The sequence below is a fragment of the Tachypleus tridentatus genome, chromosome 7, assembly GCF_004210375.1.
Source record: "Tachypleus tridentatus isolate NWPU-2018 chromosome 7, ASM421037v1, whole genome shotgun sequence".
In the NCBI taxonomy this organism is placed as follows: Eukaryota; Metazoa; Arthropoda; class Merostomata; order Xiphosura; family Limulidae; genus Tachypleus; species Tachypleus tridentatus.
In genome coordinates, this window is record NC_134831.1 from 87599834 (window position 1) to 87620520 (window position 20687).

The window sequence follows — 20687 nt, forward strand, 5'->3', positions numbered from 1 at the left end:
ATTGTCTAATTTCAACAATAATTGCAACCTTTGTTGCAATATATGGAAAAATAGTCAAATAATGAAACTGTTATTGTATTAACGTCTATCTTTATATTGTGCTGTTTTGTGTCCCAGGAACCACAGTATTTACATTATACATACATTGTACCTCACTACTATAACAACTGAATAAAACAAGCTAAACCAGGTTAATATATGCAGATTCATCCTCACTGTCAAGCTGAATTCAGAGAAAGTACACCTTACTTAAAGAGATGGGACTAAATATTTGTCCACAGAAAACCATCCTTTCCTTTTCACTACTGAGCTTACATTATGCACTATATCTTATTAGTATGATAAAGCTGACTTAAAACTGTAAAATGTTCAAAGTTGCATCACCTACTTCAATCTTTTTATCTACCTTTGTACTAAACTCACTGACTTTAATCCTTTGGGATCTTCTAGAAATTTTTCCCTCTGTCCAGGATGTTTTTTTGGCCTCTAAATTAACAAGTTAGGACTGAGAGTTGCCTTGGGTCTCTTTCACAACTGGATGATATATCCATATCAAGGCTTACAATATAAAATTGGATATAAGGCACCTTGTTAATTTGGAGGCCAAGAAAACATACTAGAGAGAAGGAAAAATTTCTAGAATGATCCCAATTTTCATGAAAATATAGGTGATTTTCAACAAAATAAGATATTAAGCAGGGCAACAGTGAAAGTTATGTTTCCTATACAGAAAATGTATTTCATATAACTAGTCTCATTTAGTGCTGCCCTATGTAAAAAAAAGAAAGAAAAACATGCCACAAGCTCTTTTTCCTCCCTTCCTTTGGAAATGACTCATTTTAATGTCCCTCATGCAAATTATCGTGGATAATCCTCCACAAAGGAAAGTGCTATACACTCATTATAATGTGCACTTTCTCTATTCAGTTCTATCAAATTACTGTTTTGAGTTTTAGTGGAGAATTGAATCACTCATTTTCAGTGGAGAGGAAGTACATTTTATGTATAGAAAAACTAACTTCTGATATGGTACATTAGCTGTACTTATATAATCAGATAGAATCACACACACATGAATTGGTGCAAGGGAAGAAAAGAAGCACCTTTTGAAAGAATACAAGGGACACACCTTAAGTCTAAAGAATTAGATATGAAGATATGATGTGGAGACTACACTACTTCTAAATCAGCCATACTCTTCACCAATCTGGGAAATGTGTTGTATATTCTGGTAGACAAAAACTGAGAAGTAAATCCAATTAGTATTGGGGAAAATGGAAGTGTCCCCAGACACAAAGTGGCTAGAGACATGATGGACTGTACTTGACAACTACATCCAAAATCTGCTGCTGCTGAACTGACACAGATAGAGAGGGGGGTGTAGAATGAGGATCATACCATCTTCACCTGAAATTAATGAGACCAGAAGGGATATCAAACCCCTGACTCCTGAAGAGAGTATGTTAAGAATAGAAAATGGTATATCAACTTAGAAAACCTGATGTCCTGGATTGAAAAATGTGTGTGAGAGAAATTGACCAGAACCAACCTGAAGACAAATAACATCTTCAGAATAAGCTACACAAAAAGACAGTTGAAGGGAAAGAACCACAACAATCCCAAGTTCCTCCACCATGCTGTATCAAGCGATTGTGGGGCCGTAGAGGCACCTATTGTTTGTTGGCCCTACCAAGCCATATAAGTTAAACCAAAAATTAACTTTTTTAAGGAAACTTTTCATGGACCTATAGTTTTCATAGGCACTAGGCACTGTGCCTAATAAATAATTCAGCCCTGCCTCCACAATAAGATAAAGTATAATTGAAGGAGGAAGTCAAACATATTCACTACAATGTGCAAAAACTTATGTTTTTTTGCTTTTACTCTATATTATAAAACAAAAAAAGGAGACTTAGAAACTGATTGAAAGACTATGACAGATAGCCAGTCTTCAGTTTTAATAACAACAACAAACAGCTGGAATAGAAACTGTGAAAGAGATGATTTCCAGATTCAATGTTCTGTTGGACAGAAGGTCTTGAACTACCTCCAACAGAAGCTGGCTGTTAATGGGATCCTGAGGAAGGAAAGAAATGGATATCTGTGATAAAAAGAGGAAGGTAAAGGAAGCATAGGACATGTTCAAATAATCCACCAATCTGTGGTGAAACACTGCCAAGGGGAAGAAAGTCACACAACTGAGCTCCCATCCAGTTATCAACTGGTACTGTTGATACTATGATGATCTACACTGAAAAAAACACCTGGAAAGAGGAACAGGTAAAGCTGGGAAGCACCAGGATGGGAAACAGGAATAGGGGCTTGTCTCGATTCCAACTGTGGCAAATGAGCTACCAAAACGAAAGGATAGGAGTGTTCCTAGCATGCAATTCAAAGGGTCTGGAATACGTTTGAAAATATACTAAGAAACAGAGCTACACATGATTTCCTAAGTGGGCAGCAAATAAATCTGACAGAAGGCTGCATTTTGACCCAGTACGTTTCAACAACAGAAAATTATGTATGCAAGGTGAGAGTAGAGAATGAAAATGAGTCATCTTAGAAGTAACAAAGGAGAGGCTGTTCCTCATAAACCTCAGGACTTTGTACAGAGTATCTGAAAGTAAATGTATGGTAGATAAATACCACAAAAGTAAGGATAAGACAGAGGCATGGGTTAAAGCACTGGAAGTCATGGGGTACTCCCAAATTGGCAAAATAGATTCCAACACCTGTGAGTCTTAAAACGGATAGGCTACTTGATGGTTCGTCAAACAAACTATCCACAGCACATAGGAAGCAAGACATGCTGGAACTCTCAACCAATTATGAAGTAAATTGCTTTGTATGAACCCTAATATCCAAAGAAAGTGGGAAAACTAAATATGGTAAAGAAGAACTGAGAACTATCATACAACAAAAAGGATGAGGATTGTAGGAATTCATAAAAGGGATAAAACATCACATACCTGAGAAATCATACCTAAATACGCAATATTAGACCGAGATGACTCTGCAGGAGGTGTACAGGAAACATGAGAAAATCCTGTGGTGGAAAAAGGCTATAAAATCTTTCTCGGAATGAATAGGTTCAGATTGTTCATGAGATGAATAACTTCAAGAGAAAGTGGCTGACTCACAGATTGACCAGTCTCTCACTGAATAATTGCAAATAATTCCATTAACAGGGTTGCTTGCACCTCCAGCCATAGTTACAAAACCGGCACTCTGGGCTATATCTACCTCATGTGCTTCGTAAGCACTCACGAATTTTTCAAAAACAAACATGTACAATATTATATCAACTATACCTTGTCCTATCCATTGCCGACGATCAAACACAATAAGAACAATATTTATATAAGCAGCTTGTCACAGCAACGAATCTTACGGTGAAGACGTTTTCTAAACTGATAGAGTGTAATCACAATTCATTGTACTTGAGAGAAGACATTGACATTAGGCCTATGCTGTTATTAACTATACGATTTTTATATTCAGCCCCCTAGGTATCTTCATGGGAGAAAATAAATAAATTTCTTTTTCTTATAATTCTGTTCCAACCAGTATGTAAACAGTATGTTTATGATGCTTTTATTTTTTAATATTTTAACTCAAATTTGGGAAACTTAAGGGAAGAATAGAAACTTTTTAAATTCCGTATATGTAATTTACCTGCCAGGCGAGTTGTTTGAACTATTTTCACAACAATAATTGTGATTATTTAGCAAGTATTATTGTGAAACAACAATGTCTTATTTTGTAATAAAATAACGTAAACATTAGATGTTTTTTCACACGTATCAATTTGTATATTTTAAATTCAAATCAAAGCTCTTTAAAAATGGAACTGTGGTTTCTGTTGCCTCATCATAAATTTCACACCTTTTAGTTTCTGTAATTTGTCAGTTTTTAGCGTTTAATCCGTAACTCCGTAACTTTTATCAGCTCTTAGTGTTTAATCCGGAACTCCGTAACTTTTATGATATATTGTTGTGGTGTTTCTTTGTTGCCTCTAAGCATGATGCAAAACAACAATATCTTATTTTGTGATAAAAATAACGTAACCACTAGACGTTTCTTTCACACATTTTTGAATTTATATATTTTAAATTCAAATCAAAACTGTGTAAAGATGGAATTTTGGTTTCTGTAGCCTCACATAAATTTCACACCTTTTAGTTTCTGTACTTTGTCAGCTTTTACCGTTTAATCCGTAACTCCATAACTTTTATCAGCTTTTAGTGTTTAATCCGGAACTCCGTAACTTTTATATCATATTGTTTGTTCTTACGTGCTTACAATATTTATAATATTAACAATGAAACAGTATCTTAGCAACACAGATAATTAGGAGACATTTTGTAAAAAGTTAAAGCTACTACTGCAAGCAGATTTTAAGATATAGAGATGGTGAAGTTCTTTTTCAAAACATTGATTTTTATGGCATTCTATGCTGTAGTAAATGCAATGCCTGCACACATCAAACTTAAGCCTGAAAATATTGTACTTGGCGCCCCACAGGTGATTCCGTGTGTCCCTGACGGCATTGGAATCAAAAGATATACCGTTGATGTTTTCCAGTATTATTGGTTTGGCCCCTACGGTGGAATATCAACAGACGATAATAAAATTCGGGTAAACAAAGCCACGGGAGATTTGATGATTTATAAATTTGATTTTTCTGATACCGGTGTGTATAAGTGCGTTATTGAATACACAAAAAACTGGGAGATAAAAGCACAAAAACCAATTTTCATCACTCATTTTTTGGAAGGTAAATGCTTATAAGAATCGATTTTGGTAGTGTTTAGAAGTAAAAAAAAACTTTAAATTATGGATCGGATTCCATCCATTTTTACTACAATTTATGTAAAGTGTTATAAGTTCGATATCTATTTAATGATTGTACATTAATTTTCCAAAATCCATGAAATCACCTTTCCAACTACCAACATACAGCTCACCGCCATTGTTTCCGCGTTAAGCCTGCAGTGTTAAAATGTTGAAAATCAAATTTGTCTGCAGATATAAATTTATCATTACGAAATAAGTTTTGATTTATTATTATTATATACAATAACTAAATACATACATAGATATGAATAAATTTAATCAATAGCATTACACAATTAATGAAATTAGATATTCCGTGATGTCAGAAAACGAGATAACCTTATGTTAGAAATTAGAAAGGTTTTGTTGTTTTCTTTACAAGTCATAGAACAAATAATTTTAAAAAATCAAAAGTGTTGAATGATTTCTTTAATCGTCTGTGAAAATATTGAAATTACAAAATGCTACAGTGTTATAGCAGAAAAAATGTTTCTTTTGTTACAAACACACAGTAAGTTCTGGTATTCAGAAACATTGTTTAGCCACTTTTCATATCCAAGCAATGAAACGATACTTTCTTATCATTTGAAATAAGAAAGTTTGAAGAGCTTATTTGATTAACTATATCTGTTACTGAGCATATCTTTAATTTTGATCTGAGTGTAAGACTAGAGGGAAGGCAGCTAGTCATCACCACCCACAGCCAACTCTTGGGCTACTCTTTTACCAACGAATAGTGGGATTGACCGTCACGTTATAATGCCCCCACGGCTGAAAGGGCGAACATGTTTGGTGTGATGGGGATTCGAACCTGCGACCCTCAGATTACACGTCGAATGCCTCAACACATCTGGCCATTCCGGGCCTTTAATTACCAAAATTTGCGTTTTTCATATAGCAAAGCTACAATGGGATATCCAATGTACAAACCGAGGGGAAATTGAACCCTTAACTTTAGCATTGTAAATCCTTATTTATTATTAATTATGAAAATACATTGAGTTGAAACCTCCTGTGACCTACGATACAATAGATAAAGAACAAGATAAGCTATATTTGTTAGATTTTGTTTATACCTTACAGGATTTCCAATGTATGAGCTTTCACGAAGAAAAGTAGTTAATAATTTGTTATGAGCCTAAAGTGTCATATCAGGTCAAAAATTACTCTTGTGGACCAGCAAACTGTCTGCGTGCTTCCAATGCTAGAAACCGGATTTCGATATCCGTGATGGGCAGAGCATAGATACCCCATGATGTAGTGTTGTGCTAAATTACAAATAAATAGTGCAAAATATTATTTCTTATGTCAACAATACTTGAACTACAAACCATCTTATACCTTATTTTAGCATGCGTACAACCTAATGAAAACTACCAATGTCCTGAAGGACTCACACTGAGACATAACCTGTGTTGTAAGTTGTGCTTTCCTTCAAAGCGTTTATATGTGTGATCAGTATTTGTGAATTCTAATTTTTAAATAAATCGAAAAAGGAAAAACTGTTTCGAACAAACTAAGCAATAAATTAGTTATTATATACTCCATCTATTATTTTATTTTTAATTGTCAAAGTTAACATTGTAAACATTTCAAGCTTTTTTCTTAGATCCAAGTCAACCAGGAACGAAGGAAGAAACATACGTTCCTTCTCCAAGGAAAAGTAAGTTATGCTACATATAAGATTACGTAAAACGTACCATTAACGTGAAATAATATGTGTGGAAAGGTTGTTGACAAAATGTCGTGATGGAAAAATATTACTGTGACGATGTTTGTGTTGACGAGTGTTGTTCTTTCTTCCCATTAAATTTCTTCAATCCCTTATTCATGAAGGTAAAAAATGTAGTAATGTGTGAAGACCCGATCTCTTATAATATTCCAGTACATTGTGGACATTATTTTCTATTCTAAATAATAAATATCTTACCATTTCTCCACTCATAGCAACTCAGGTAAAACACGATTCACCAAACCACGTCTATCATTCCCACTAATTCATTGTTCACAGTTTGAGCTTTTGTGTTGTCTGAAGTAAGTTTTTTGGACCAGTAATTGTATGCCATAAGTATTTTCCTCCTCCTAGTATTGTTGTATTATTTAAACCTTGACTATTTTATAAAAACTGGTTGACTCGAACAGAGTTTTACATTAGTTTACAATAAAAAGACCGTCCATGTACTTTCCTTTTGAATTGTTACCAATAGTTTTCCAATATATTCTCTTTCGTTTGTAGTTCATTTAGACACTAATTACAGATTTCTTTGAATAGTGAAACATATAAACAGTATTCAGTTTACAAATTGCTAGTAAGTCAGTGTCGACAATCATACATCCTTGGAAGTCTGAGAACTTGTTACTTTTGCCTTTTGTCTTGTTACAAATATATATAACTGCTGTAATGGTGGTCAGTCACGTGACGCATCAAATGATCATCCTGATTTGATGTAAAACACAGTCAGTGTATTTGATTGTCATAAGATATGATAAGTAAATATCTTTACTTGGATTATCAAGGAAAAAAGTAAATCTAAAGTGATACTTTACACTTCTTTACCTGTACTGTTTTATCCATGTGCATTAAACTTATACGTGTTTCAATAAATAAATAGAATAAATAAATAACTCAGAACGCTGTGGTTATCTTGTTATTTTCACTGTAAGTATACCAAATGAAACGTAGCCTTCTCCAATACTATTATAACAAAAACAAATTGCACTTGACTAACTAACTTTCTTTTTAACTTGTATTTTTCCATTTCAGCACCATCCATGTCAGAACATACGATTCCATTGGTAACTGCTGCAGTAGGAATACCACTTTTGTTAATTTTTCTAAGGTAAGAACAAAACAGTATTTTTTTATGTTTTGTTGAATAGATCTTAATATAATTTCTAAGTTATTAATAGTTGAACCATGTGTGTATATACTTAATAATGAATTTAAAGGGGCTGAGAAATAAAAAATATATTAGTTACTTTATTTTCATTAGAATGATAAATATTCAAAAGGTTACAAACGCTTGCATTAATAAGAAATATATAAGGGGAAATTAGCATCATTAGTTTACAATAAAGTGTATTTTAAGTGTGGAGATTCACTTAAAGCTTAAATTGTGGATCACTTTTTACAATATTACAAGTTCTTCTGATGAAAAACATTCCTTGTAAGTATGTTATTGTTCAAACTGTTTTTTTATATGTAAATATAATAAGGTACTGTGCGTGTCAGTAGAAATACTTGAAATTGAAACGTGTAAAATATGGGTAACCTAAATTATTACAATTCGAGTACTTGAGATAAATATAAAAGGCATTTTCATTCAAAAAGTTCTTTAACTAATTAATGATTTTCAGTTTATTTCAATATGGTCTTAAAATTGAAACTTATCAGCGAGTATAATAATTATTCAATTATCCCTCATGAGCTATAACATTTTATTCCTGTTTACATTTGTTATCTTTATTTTAAAGAGATGCAGCAGGGGTCAACTTGCCATGTCCACCGTGGGGAACTGAACCCGCCTATTTTAGTGTTATATGTTCATATACTTACTAACGTTCCACTGGGAGAGAACGCCCTGTGGATGTCGTTGTTAAATATTATTATTTCTAGATTATAATTATATTCCATTTTTAATTGACATAACACTGATGTACGAATAAGAGTCAAATTAAATCATCCATGTTATTTATTAGCGCTTTTCTTTTGTAGTGTCATTATTTGGAAGTGCAATTGTTGTAGATGTAAAAGAGTAAAATCAGCTAACACCGAAAACCATACAAATAAAGATGATAGAAAAAAAATTAAATATTCACTTGTACCACAAAGAGATGAAGATCAGTCTGTTAATACAAACGAGAAGAGAAAATGTAAAAGTATAAAAGAGAAGAGGCCAAAACGTTCAGAATTTTCATCTTCCTGAAGTAAGTATTGTGATAACGGGAAATGTCATCACATTTCACTATTTCATACCGAGTGTCTGGGACTTACAACGCTAGAAACCGGCTATCGATAGTCGTGGTGGGTAGAGCACAAATAGACGAACATAACAAGAATGTAATATACCTTCAGTCACATATGTTTACTTACTTTCTGTACATTTTATGCTGGTGTTCTGCGTGAAGTTTAGACACCGTTATAAATATAATGTATTAAGGCTATAAACTTTACACTCTAATCTTCCACCTTATAAGAAACGTTTAAATTTAATGGTATCGATTTTTAGAAGGAAATTGCAGTCGGTTTAAATGGATACTTGATAACAGCTTCTAGAGACGTTTTGTGTAGATATATAAATATAATACAGATTTCTTCTTTATCATTGCAGCTATCTCAAAACATTTTCAAAATTGTTGTACTCTATTGACTCTGTTTATGAGTCATGTGTTTTCACAGTTATTGACACAGTTACGGATAAATCTTAACTTGGTATAGGTATACAACAACAACTTTATGCCATGTCGCTTAGCAACAAAAGTATAACCTGATATTCTTGTTAATCTGTGTACTCAAAGTATAAAGTGAAATGTATGAACAACAAAACTGTAAAAAATACATATTTTCTACTGTATTAACATTTGGGAAGATATATGAAAGATGCTTCTAATATGACCATTTTAAAACGGTTCCACTTGGATAAAAGCTGTTTCAAATTATGGTTCTAAGCCCGCTACGGGGAAAGGAAGGCGTTTTATCAGTATTTTATCTCATGGTTTTCATTGATCTGGTCACATATAAGGAGACAATTATTCATGTCGTTAGATAACTTTTCATTAATTATAAAGTTACGTAAATTCCGTCCAAGGGACTAGCACTTGCGCTAGTATATAATACCATTATATACTATTATATTCATTATATATAATACCATTATATTCTTCATTACCATTCAAGCCGTCTCCAAACCTTTAATAAATGTTTATTCTATAGATTTGTACTGCATGACTCTGTTTATGAGTCATTACCTCGTAAAGTTGGGTTGTACTCATTCCATTTAGTAGTAGACATATATACGTATAATGTATAATGTGAGGACTTCCATCCTTCATATACTACAACTGCTAATTTAGTTGTGTAAGACTAGAGGGAGGGCAGCTAGTCATCACCACCCACCGCCAACTCTTGAGCTATTCTTTTGCCAACGAATAGTGGGATTGACCGTCACATTATAATGCTCCCACGGCTGAAAGGGCGAGCATGTTCGGTGTGACGAGGATTCGAACCCACGACCTTCGAATTACGAGCCGAGCGCCTTAACCACCTGGCCATGCCGGGACATTTATATTTGCTTATTTTCTTTTGCTGTTTAACAAACCGGCATTAGCCAAATTTTCTTTGCTTGGATAACTGTAGAACTTTGATGTATCTTATCTGATGTTCAAACACCCCTTTCGTCATGCCAAAATTTTAAACAATAGAAATTCTCTAACAAGTTTACATTTATGCTAGCTAGAAACTTTCTAATTAAAAACACTGGACTCATTTACGCACCACATAGAGTTAAAAATGTATTTTATTTTACTTTTTATGAAGCATCATTATTGTCGTGTTTGTATTCTTTTTTGCTTTAGTTCAAATCGATATTGATGAATTTCGCAGCGCCATCTCGATATTAAACTGTTTCCAAACAAATATTAAAATATTCGAATTTTAAATACAAAGGCACCCATAGATTAAGGACATCTGGTGGAGCCAGTAATAGGACCGAACACTAATATCTCTAAAAGTCTGGTATTAATGCTCTTGGTGAGCAGACACAGATTGTCCGTTTTGAAGTTTTCTGATAAAAAAAAACCAACAAAAACAACGTAGAGTAAAATTCTTGATAATTGCAGCAACTAAATTAAAATATACATCACGCAATTTATCATTCTTAAAAGTATAGTTGTTGGTACCAACGTTTTATTTCAATTTCTTTTTTTAGTTTGATTATTTTTGAAATTCTCAAATTTCTAATAACGCTTGTTAGTAATTGTTCACATTTTGTTCTGTTTAGTACTGGAGACATATCGTACTTTTACAGAGTTTCCCCGAAGTAAAGTTGTAAATATTTCGACATGCACAAGATAAACATTCCCTTCCCTTTTTACTTATTAGAAATCAATTTATAGAGTCAATTAGTTTGCTCAAAATTTGGATATTTCAATAAAGTGTTGTTCGAAAACGTATTTGAATTGATATCCACTAAATTTATATAGCCCAGTTATCGGTAGTTTCATTGTATTAATTTTCAAGAGTTAATTTCTATATAATGATAACTAACATCAACCTATCCTGTTTCTTGTTATTTTTAGAAAGAAACAAAGGCGAATGTTTTCACCAATAGGAAGGACATCCAAAATACCAATGCCTCAAGTGAAATAACAAACATTATCACAAGTCTTGAAGGATCACATGCCAAATATTTTATAACAACACAGCCTCATAAATATAAACCAATTACCTCATATATATCAGAAACTCCGTTAACTGAAAGGAAGAAGGTATCTTCACCTTGTAGACGTCACAACAAATTTACGAAATACAAATCAATGAGACCTCTTTACTTCAAAGAACTGCGAGATTTGTTTAACGAAAGGAAATCGTCAGAGTCAGAGGGTTCTGAGGACTAGAGTCGACAGACAAATTGAGAAACGTAAGCTCCTGAAACATTGTTAGATCCACAAGAATTTTTTGACTAGTGTTTAACCGAATTAGAAAGCCAGATGCAAGACAACAACAGAATAACTTCTATGATCGGACGATTTTCTTCACTAATAAGAGACAATGACTCTCGATTTATGTTTACTTGTCCCGGACTTTCACAAACTTCACATCGATAAAAAAATTAAAATAAAATGTATGTAAATAGAAAATAAAAAGTTATAGAGTATTTAAAAATTGTCTGTTTTATCGCTTTAAAATCCATGTTTGTTTCAAGAAAATGATTATTTATTACTGAAGCTTTATAAATTATAACTTCACTGTAGACACACAAGTTGGGGAAAGAATGATTTCAAATCAGTAATTAATACTTTTTGGATATACAAAACTGTTTAGTTTAAGAGTTATTATTCAATTTATTTGGTGAGTTAATATTTAATTATTTAAAAAAATAATAGTGATTAATTAAGTTCAGTTGTGTGACGTGGCAAACAAACAAACTTAACACGTTATACAAACAAACTTACCACGTTGATAGCCCTCGAGTAGCTTTGTTCTAGCCGTCCCTAATTTAGTAGTGTAAGACGAGAGGGAAGGCAGCTAGTCATCACCACCCACCGCCAACTCTTGGGCTACTCTTTTACCAATGAATAGTGGGATTGATCGTCATATTATAACGCCCCCACGGCTGGGAGGGCGAGCATGTTTCGTGCGACCGGGATTCGAACCCCGATCCTCGGATTACGAGTCGAATGCCATCCCAGCCTTCCATCTACTGTCACTATCAATTTTCATACTATAATGGAGCGCCACCGCTAGTACAGCGGTAAGTCTGTGCATTTTCAAGGTTAAAATCATCGGTTTGTTTCCCCTCGGTGAGCTCAGCAAATAGCCTGATGTAATTTTGCTATAAGAAAAACACACACTAAACAATCATTTGTAGGTGACAGTGTGTTCATCCGCATAAAAGTAGGTCGAAGTTGTTTAAATGAACTTATTAATAACTGAAAATACTCATGCTTGTTTGTTTGTTTTTTGAATTTTGCACAAAGCTACTCGAGGGCTATCTGCGCCAGTCGTCCCTGATTTAGCAGTGTAAGACTAGAGGGAAGGCAGCTGGTCATCAGCACCCACAGCCAACTTTTGGGCTACTCTTTTACCAACAAATAGTGGAATTGACCGTCGCAAGAGATGACATCACCTATCTACGACATAACTTTGGATGTTACACAAGAGATGGCATCAGTTATCTACGACATAACTTAAATGTTACATAAGAGATAACATCGCTGATCTACGGCAAGCGCAGATAATCATTATGTAGCTTTGCGCAAAATTTAAAAAGCAACAACAAAACAAATCACTGTTTTAGTAATTAATATCCAGGGATGAATATTTTCGTTATGCATTTAGTATCATTTTATCATTTTACAATTATATTAAGAACTTTAATGTTTCATAACCTAATTATATCAAATCCCATACTTAAATTTATCTTTAAAAAATCATTATATACGAGACATATCTATACCACTACTGAATAGTATTTCACGAGTGTAAGTAGTTTTACTATACAAATTATCAAGAAAACCTTTAAATATGGGATTTAGAATGTACTTTCAGCTCCATTTATAATAAGATATTATGAAACTGTATTTATTTCTATCTTTTAACACGTTTAATTATTTGCATATCGACCCATCTCTTTGTGCAGTTCATCTGTGTCTTTCTCACATTGCAGGCTAGTCCTCGAAAGAACAAAGTCGACAATAGACAAGAGGTGATACTTTTCTCACATTCCTCGCATCTCTGTTTATTGTTCAAATAACAAGGCCAGTGGTATTTTAATTACTGACTGATAAAAGAAATATACAAACAATTCACAACACAAGTATAATAAGGTGTTTTATATTTAGCCGGGCCCACTAAATTGGAAACAACAAGAACAACGTAAAATACTTATTGTTCAGGGTATAGAAAATCCCTTGAACTTTGGAAAAGACAAGACAGTCACTAAAATGAACTGATCATTATAATAACACAATGTTTGAAAATTGATAATTTAGTTTAACTAATATTTACAAATTACAAGCGTTACCATAATGTGGTTTTACTCGGATAATTTTAATTTTACGTATCTTTACGTTGATGGTGTGTGTTTTCTATATATTTACTAAATGTACCAATAATTCTGTAAATATATAGATAAATATTGAACTGCAACAACGACTGAATGTTGTAACACTTCTCTAAAGACGTAGATAAACATTGAACTACAACAACGACTAAATGTTGTAACACTTCTCTAGAGATATAGACAAACACCTAACTACAACAATGACTGACTGTTGTAACACTTCTCTAAAGATGTAGATAAACATTGAACTACAACAACGACTAAATGTTGTAACACTTCTCTAGAGATATAGACAAACACCTAACTACAACAATGACTGACTGTTGTAACACTTCTCTAAAGATGTAGATAAACATTGAACTACAACAACGACTAAATGTTGTAACACTTCTCTAGAGATAGAGACAAACACTGAACTACACCAATGACTGACTGTTGTAACACTTGTCTAAAGATATAGATAAACATTGAACTACAACAATGACTGACTGTTGTAACATTTGTCTAAAGATACCGATAAACAACGAAACATCGTATAGTTTATTATGAATCTCTCTGTAAGACTCTTTGTAATGTTGACAGTTAAAGTGAATAAAACTTGGAATATGTAGAGGATGAGTTTAGAAATGAACAAGCAAAACCAAAACTGAAACCTAACAGTTCTGGTAGGACGTTATGGTTCCTGTTCAGTATAATAGTAGTGTTGGATATAATAGCGCTAAGTAAGCAGTTCATATTATATTTATATTTCTATACGTCTCTGTTGTTTTTTCATGAATACAGGATGACACTCGTATTCCGGTCATTAAGTGCTTCATTAAGTGCTCCTCTTAAGTCTGAAAACTTCTTACCTTAGATGCTGAGCTTTTCTGCCTGTATGAAAAAAAAATGTAATAGAAACATATTCAAAACTCCCCCCACCAACTGTGGAAGTACACATTAAGTGATGAGTTATGGCATCACAGATGGCCTGGTTAGTTCCGTGCTTTTTGATAGGTGGGTGAGACGTGACACATTTAAGGTGCTACAGTTTGTTCATTACGTTTACTCCTGTAGGGGGCGTTACTTGTGAATAACCATATGTGTTATTTATGTTCTATAACGTTTCTTAGATACCATAAATTTATTTGATTTTGTTAATCACATCTTTTTATTCTTCAAGAAAATTAGCCACAAATTTAATGAAAAACATGAAACGTCAGTTTAATGAAAAACATGAAACGTGAACCCGTTTTCTTTTTGTTTTTTTCAGTGATTTTCAAAATTCTGTGTGGCGAGATAACAAGACGTTTACTTCTCCAAAGTAAATATATATATAAATAAACTTAAACAATGAGCATACCAATACTATCTATAAAGAGTTTAAATTTTACTATTTCTGATAAGTGATTGTTTTAATTTTCTTCAAATTTTCATAATTAATAGACTCTTGTTATCTAAACAATTTATACTATCTAATAAGTCAGGTGTGACGTACAAAACACATACGATTAAGAAAATGGTTAGAGAGGTTTAAGTTACTGATAGTATTGAGTTGTGCGATTCTGGTGTATCTAGAAGTCATAACTTAAAAGGTTAATTGGATTCTGGTGTTCCTAGAAGCCATAACTTATAAGGTTAATGGGATTCTGGTGTATCTAGAAGCCATAACTTATAAGGTTAATGGGATTCTGGTGTATCTAGAAGCCATAACTTATAAGGTTAATGGGATTCTGGTGTATCTAGAAGCCGTAGCTTATGAGTTTAATTTGAATATATTTTATGCACCCGATATGTACGCTTAATATAGGAACTATTAAGATATCTAATTATTAAAGGGATTACAAAGATAATGTCAAAATGATTAATATGCTAATTATCTCTTTAAGGCATAATAATATAAACAATAGAATAGAAGCCAGAATCAATCTCGGAATTCAGATTTATGTACAATAATGAAACGATAATTTTAGAGCTACAGTTAATAAAAAAAACAGAAAATTACATGTACATGTATTTAACATACTGCAGTCGTCGTGGATCTGGCTTAATCTTTTTTTTCTCCAAAAGCCTTACGTAGGCCTGCGAACTTGGTCTTAATGTTAAATAAAATTTCACTACAATTCCATTTCGATTTCAGTTTTAATGTATTTTCAAACAAGTATTTTTAATTTGGGTAGTAAAAGATAGCTTATAGTAATAAGTGTGTGTTTTTCTCATAGCAAAGCCACAACAGACTATCTGCTGAGCCCACCGAGGGAAATCGAACCCCTGAATTTAGCATTGTAAATTCGTAAACTTACCGCTGTACTAGCGGGGGCATTTAAAAAGTGGGATTGACCGTCACATTATAACGTCCCCACGGCTGAAAGGACGAGCATGTTTAGAGTGACGGGGATTCCAACTCGCGATCTTCAGATTACGAGTCGAGTGCTTTAACCACCTGGCCATGCCGGGCCTAGTAATAAGTTGGCAAAAACGATTAAAAGAACCATTAGGTGATACATATTTTAGAAAATATACTAAACGTTTTTACACAACTTTGGTTTGTCTTCTTAGGATATGATCCGTGGCATTTTTCAACTTGAAGTTGTTTGTATATTAAGAACACGTGCAACTTATTGATATTAATATTTTATACTACAGGGTGTTCGGAGAGTCACTGTACATTATAAAATTTATTAACAGAGAAAACTGCACAGTGACTACTGTATATAGACTGTATAATGCGCTAGAATCCTACAGATCTTGCCTAAAGAAAACAAACCAGTGTTCTGTCGAAACGTGTCGTATAATTCACCAAAAATAAACCGCTTCATTATGATCATAAACCGTTGTTTTCCAACTTATTATTATATTTGCATAATGTACTTCTATAATCAAGTGGGATCGCCTGTAACTGTTGGTAACACAATAAGCCTCACACACATAGATATATAGATATCAGCGATAAAAAATTCCATAGACAGCAATAAGGAAAGGTTGACTGTTTGTCTTACTGTTCTAGTTGACAATTTCCTGGGTCTTATCAGTACTGTGTTTCGAAACCATGCAAGTGAAATACTCAATGAAACCGGATAGGTCATTTGTGGTCCCACAGATGGCTCTTTGGGCTGTTGGTGAACGTATTCAGCTTACATAGATGTACAACATAACAGATGACATTCAGCAGAAGGTAGCCTTCATAAAGAAGATAAAAAGTTATTTGTATCCTATATATCAGGAACTAAAAGGAGACAACCTCTGGTATGATGTGAGGTTAACAGTCATAGATGTTTTCCTCTCTGTTTATGTCCCTACTACCTGTACAAACTTTGATTTTATTGGAATAGAAACACCAAAGTTATTGGAACTCTTTCTGGTCCCTGAATAAAACACGATCAATGGTCCATGTTTCTTAAAGTTGTGAAATGTATGACTGATTTCGTCTCTCTCCATATTAATGAAATAAGTCAGTATTTCTTAAAATGTGTACTGAAGCTTTAGTTCTTGAAAGTATACACGTTAGATACCTACCTCGTGAGTAGATGGACTAGATGACCAGGTCAGAAACTATGTCACTAATTTTCAAATAACGACAAATCTACAACAACCGCCGCCACAAGGGCTTTGTTCAGTTCTTTGTACTGAATAACGGAAGTTACTGTTAACTGTATGATACATCCACAGCTGAAAATGTTGAGCGTGTTCACAGGCATCATGTCTTGTATCACGGAACCATCGGTCATCGGTCTGCAGTCTAACACCATATAGGCTACGCCAGACTTGGGTATTCTTACAAATTTATTATTTTGTTTGATCAAATTTAAAACATTTTTTTAATTGTCCACAAACAACACGTTCCATAAAACGGTAATTTACGTAAACTCAAAATCAAGCAAAGAGTTTATGATGATAAAACTAACCACACCTTCAAGTTTATTCCAATCTCAAAATAAGATTTTCACACGATGAAATTATAAACACGAATCCAGTTTCGTCAACAATTTCTTTCACTATAGGAAAACGACTGTGTATTTAAGCATGTACAAAAGTGAGTTGTGTATCAGAAGCATATTTGTGAAGAGCGAACTTCATCGTTGCCTAATAGCCAATTCCCGATGTGTATCTAAAGTTTTCTATTTTAATAGCCATACTAGTTGTATCCAACTTATGATTGAGTGTATATATGAACTGACAACGCTTCTTCTATTCTGATAAAGATTTCCTTTTAATCATGCGAGTTTCAACTTTACACGAATGATAGGTATTGTTTTAATCTGACAAACAAAGAGATAACCAAACATCTAGATTTCGAAGGCTGTTTGTGAATCTCAAATCTGGTTAGGAAAGAAATAAGTTCTACCCTTCTCTGCTATACTCGGATCACTGTTCAATCAGTGACTCGGTTGATTCAGTGTCGACTTGTATCTCTAGGGTGTTCTATCACTTACCCTTAACAAATTCCATGTTCTCCTAAGCCTAGGATCATCAGAAATAACTTAAGCTAACTGTAGCATATCTTAAATGTATATCAACGAATTAAAAGTATTTTTGTTATGATCTCGCGCACATATACGCCCCAGAAACCATTTTATTTGCCAGTAAGTGAACCGAAGTTAGTGTTAGCTCTTCTTTAAAACGTTATTGCTAAATGTTGATCCAATATGTAATTTCGGGAAACTTTCTTCGTACAGTGTGAATACAATGAGTACACTGCTCGTTTCTGAAAAGTTACTTTTCCTAAAACAACTCAGTTTTACCAGAGGCATATTGAAAAAAAAAAAAGCTTTAGTCATGAAAAGTTGGTTTGTTTCTTTTAATTTCGCGCAAAGCTACATGAGTGCTAACTGCATTATCCGTCCCTAATTTAGCAGTATAAAACTAGAGGGAAGGCAGCTAGCCATCACCACCCACCGTCGACTCTTGGGCTACTCTTTTACCAACGAAAAGTGGGATTGACCGTAATATTATAACGCCTCTGCTGCTGAAAGAGCAAGTATGTTGGTGTGACGGTGATTCGAACTCGCGACTCTCAGATTACGAGTCGAACGCCCTAACCATCTGACCATGCGGGGCATATCACGAAAGCTCGTACCTAGCACAGCGTGCTTCAAAACCACATTACATTGTATACTTATATCGCTTTTCCAACAGTTTGTAATTACGTCCACAGCTAAACAAATGGACTATCTGTGCTCTGCCCAACAAGGATATCAAAACACGGATTCTCGCCGTGTAAGTCCGAAGACATACCGCTATGCCACTGAGAGGGGAGGGAGCTTCTCTAACAGACTGGCATTATTTTTATTATGGGGTATTGTGAGGATCAACGAATACTGGCCAGGGAATTTTAAGGATGAATCAACGTTATTCAGGATATCAATGAAAATTGTCCAGGATAGATAATACTTGCAGTGTCTTAATTTAGGGTTAGGTTTCATATTCTGATAAAGAATAACAGAAGTTATATTAAACACTTACTAAGACAGTTTTTGAGTCATCTTGTACCTGTACAAATAAATATCAATATTCTTATCTGGTGAAGCATAATTCCCCTAGAACAAGTATTACTTATTTAAGATATAATCATTTCCAATAATGGGTTTCTTTAAATTCACCCTGTAGTATGAATTTGTATTGATAAATGTTATACGCTTTGTTTTCTTGGTTCATCTTAAAGTAATTCGCTTCTTTTACTAGTTTTGAATAATAAGAAACTTAGCTGCAGTGATTTACAAACTAAGTAAACAATTTCATTCTAAGTGTTTTGCGTGTTAGTGATTAAACACAAAGCTACACAATAAGCTATCTGTGCTTATTCACCACGGGTATTGAAACCCAGTTTTTAGCGGTGGGAGTACGCAGACATTCCGCTGTGCCGCTGGGGAAGCAGTCTAAATAACGGGATATCTGGGTCGTGCCCATCACAGGTATGGAAATACAGTTTTCAAGCATTAACAGCCTTCAAACCTAATAGAGACTCATTAAGTTGTAGAACATAAGTTTGGTTTTAACTTCACGCGTTACTAGTCCCTAATTTAGCAGTGAAAGACTAGAGAGAAAGCGACTAATCATTATCACCCATTGCCAACTCTTGAGCTACTCTTTTACCAATATAAATAGTGGTATTAACCGTCAGATTATAACACTCCCACGACTGAAAGGGCGAGCATGTTTGGTGTGAGGGGGGATTCGAACCCTCGACCCTAAGATGAGGAGTAGAACGCTTTAACCGACCTGGCCATGCCAGGCCGATACGAAAGTATCACAACTCTGGGTATATTTTGTTAAATCAGTCAAAATCGGAAATTATTTTTATTTACAAATCTGTACTGCTTCCCCGTTTTGACTAGTAGTCTGTGTTATAGTGTTTTGTGTTTAATAAGGTTACACGTTGAACAACACTATCAATATAGGGATAAAAAATAGATTTAGATGTTTGTTATTTTTCTTCTGTTGTCGTTCTAGACAAATCAGATCTCGATAATAAAATTACTATATCTAATTCAAACAGCATACACTCATTCCATGAGAAAACCAGTACCGGCATGTCCAGGTGGTAAAGACACTCGACTCGTAATCTGAGGGTAGCGAGTTCCAATCCTCGTCACACCGAACATGCTCGCCCTTTCAGTCGTGGGGTGTTATAATATTACGGTCAATTCGACGATTTGTGGATAAAAAAGTAACGCAAGAGTGGGTGATGGTAACTAGCTTTTTTCCCTCTAAATCTTACACTGCTACATTAGGGACAGCTGACGCAGATAGCCCTCGTGTAGCTTTGCACGAAATTTGAAAACAAACAATCGATGAGAAAGAAGGGCATTCCTGTATCGTATATACAGATTTTTTCTCCGCGATTTTTTATTGGTGTCTTCTATACGGGCTGGTAAAATATTATATTGTATTTTAAAACAGTGTATGATATATACATATATAATCGGAATATTGTTTAAAACACTTCGTGTAAGATATACATATATATTCGGAATATTGTTTAAAACACTTCGTGTAAGATTTATGTTAAATAAAAGAAACCCCCTGTATTTAATAGTTCTTGTACAATGTTATATTTGTAGGAAGCCACAGAACAACCGAGACTTTTTC

At 33.9% G+C, this 20687-nt stretch overlaps 2 long non-coding RNA genes across 3 annotated transcripts in view; both read left to right on the top strand.

Moving 5' to 3' along the window:
* Window positions 1-20687, top strand: part of LOC143256126 (uncharacterized) — a 265056-nt gene that overhangs the window by 210094 nt on the left and 34275 nt on the right. The window lies entirely within an intron of this gene.
* On the top strand, window positions 6468-8409 carry LOC143258057 (uncharacterized). Its single transcript, XR_013032122.1, has 3 exons — window positions 6468-6499; window positions 7601-7676; window positions 8311-8409. It is a non-coding gene; the product is annotated as an uncharacterized LOC143258057 (long non-coding RNA).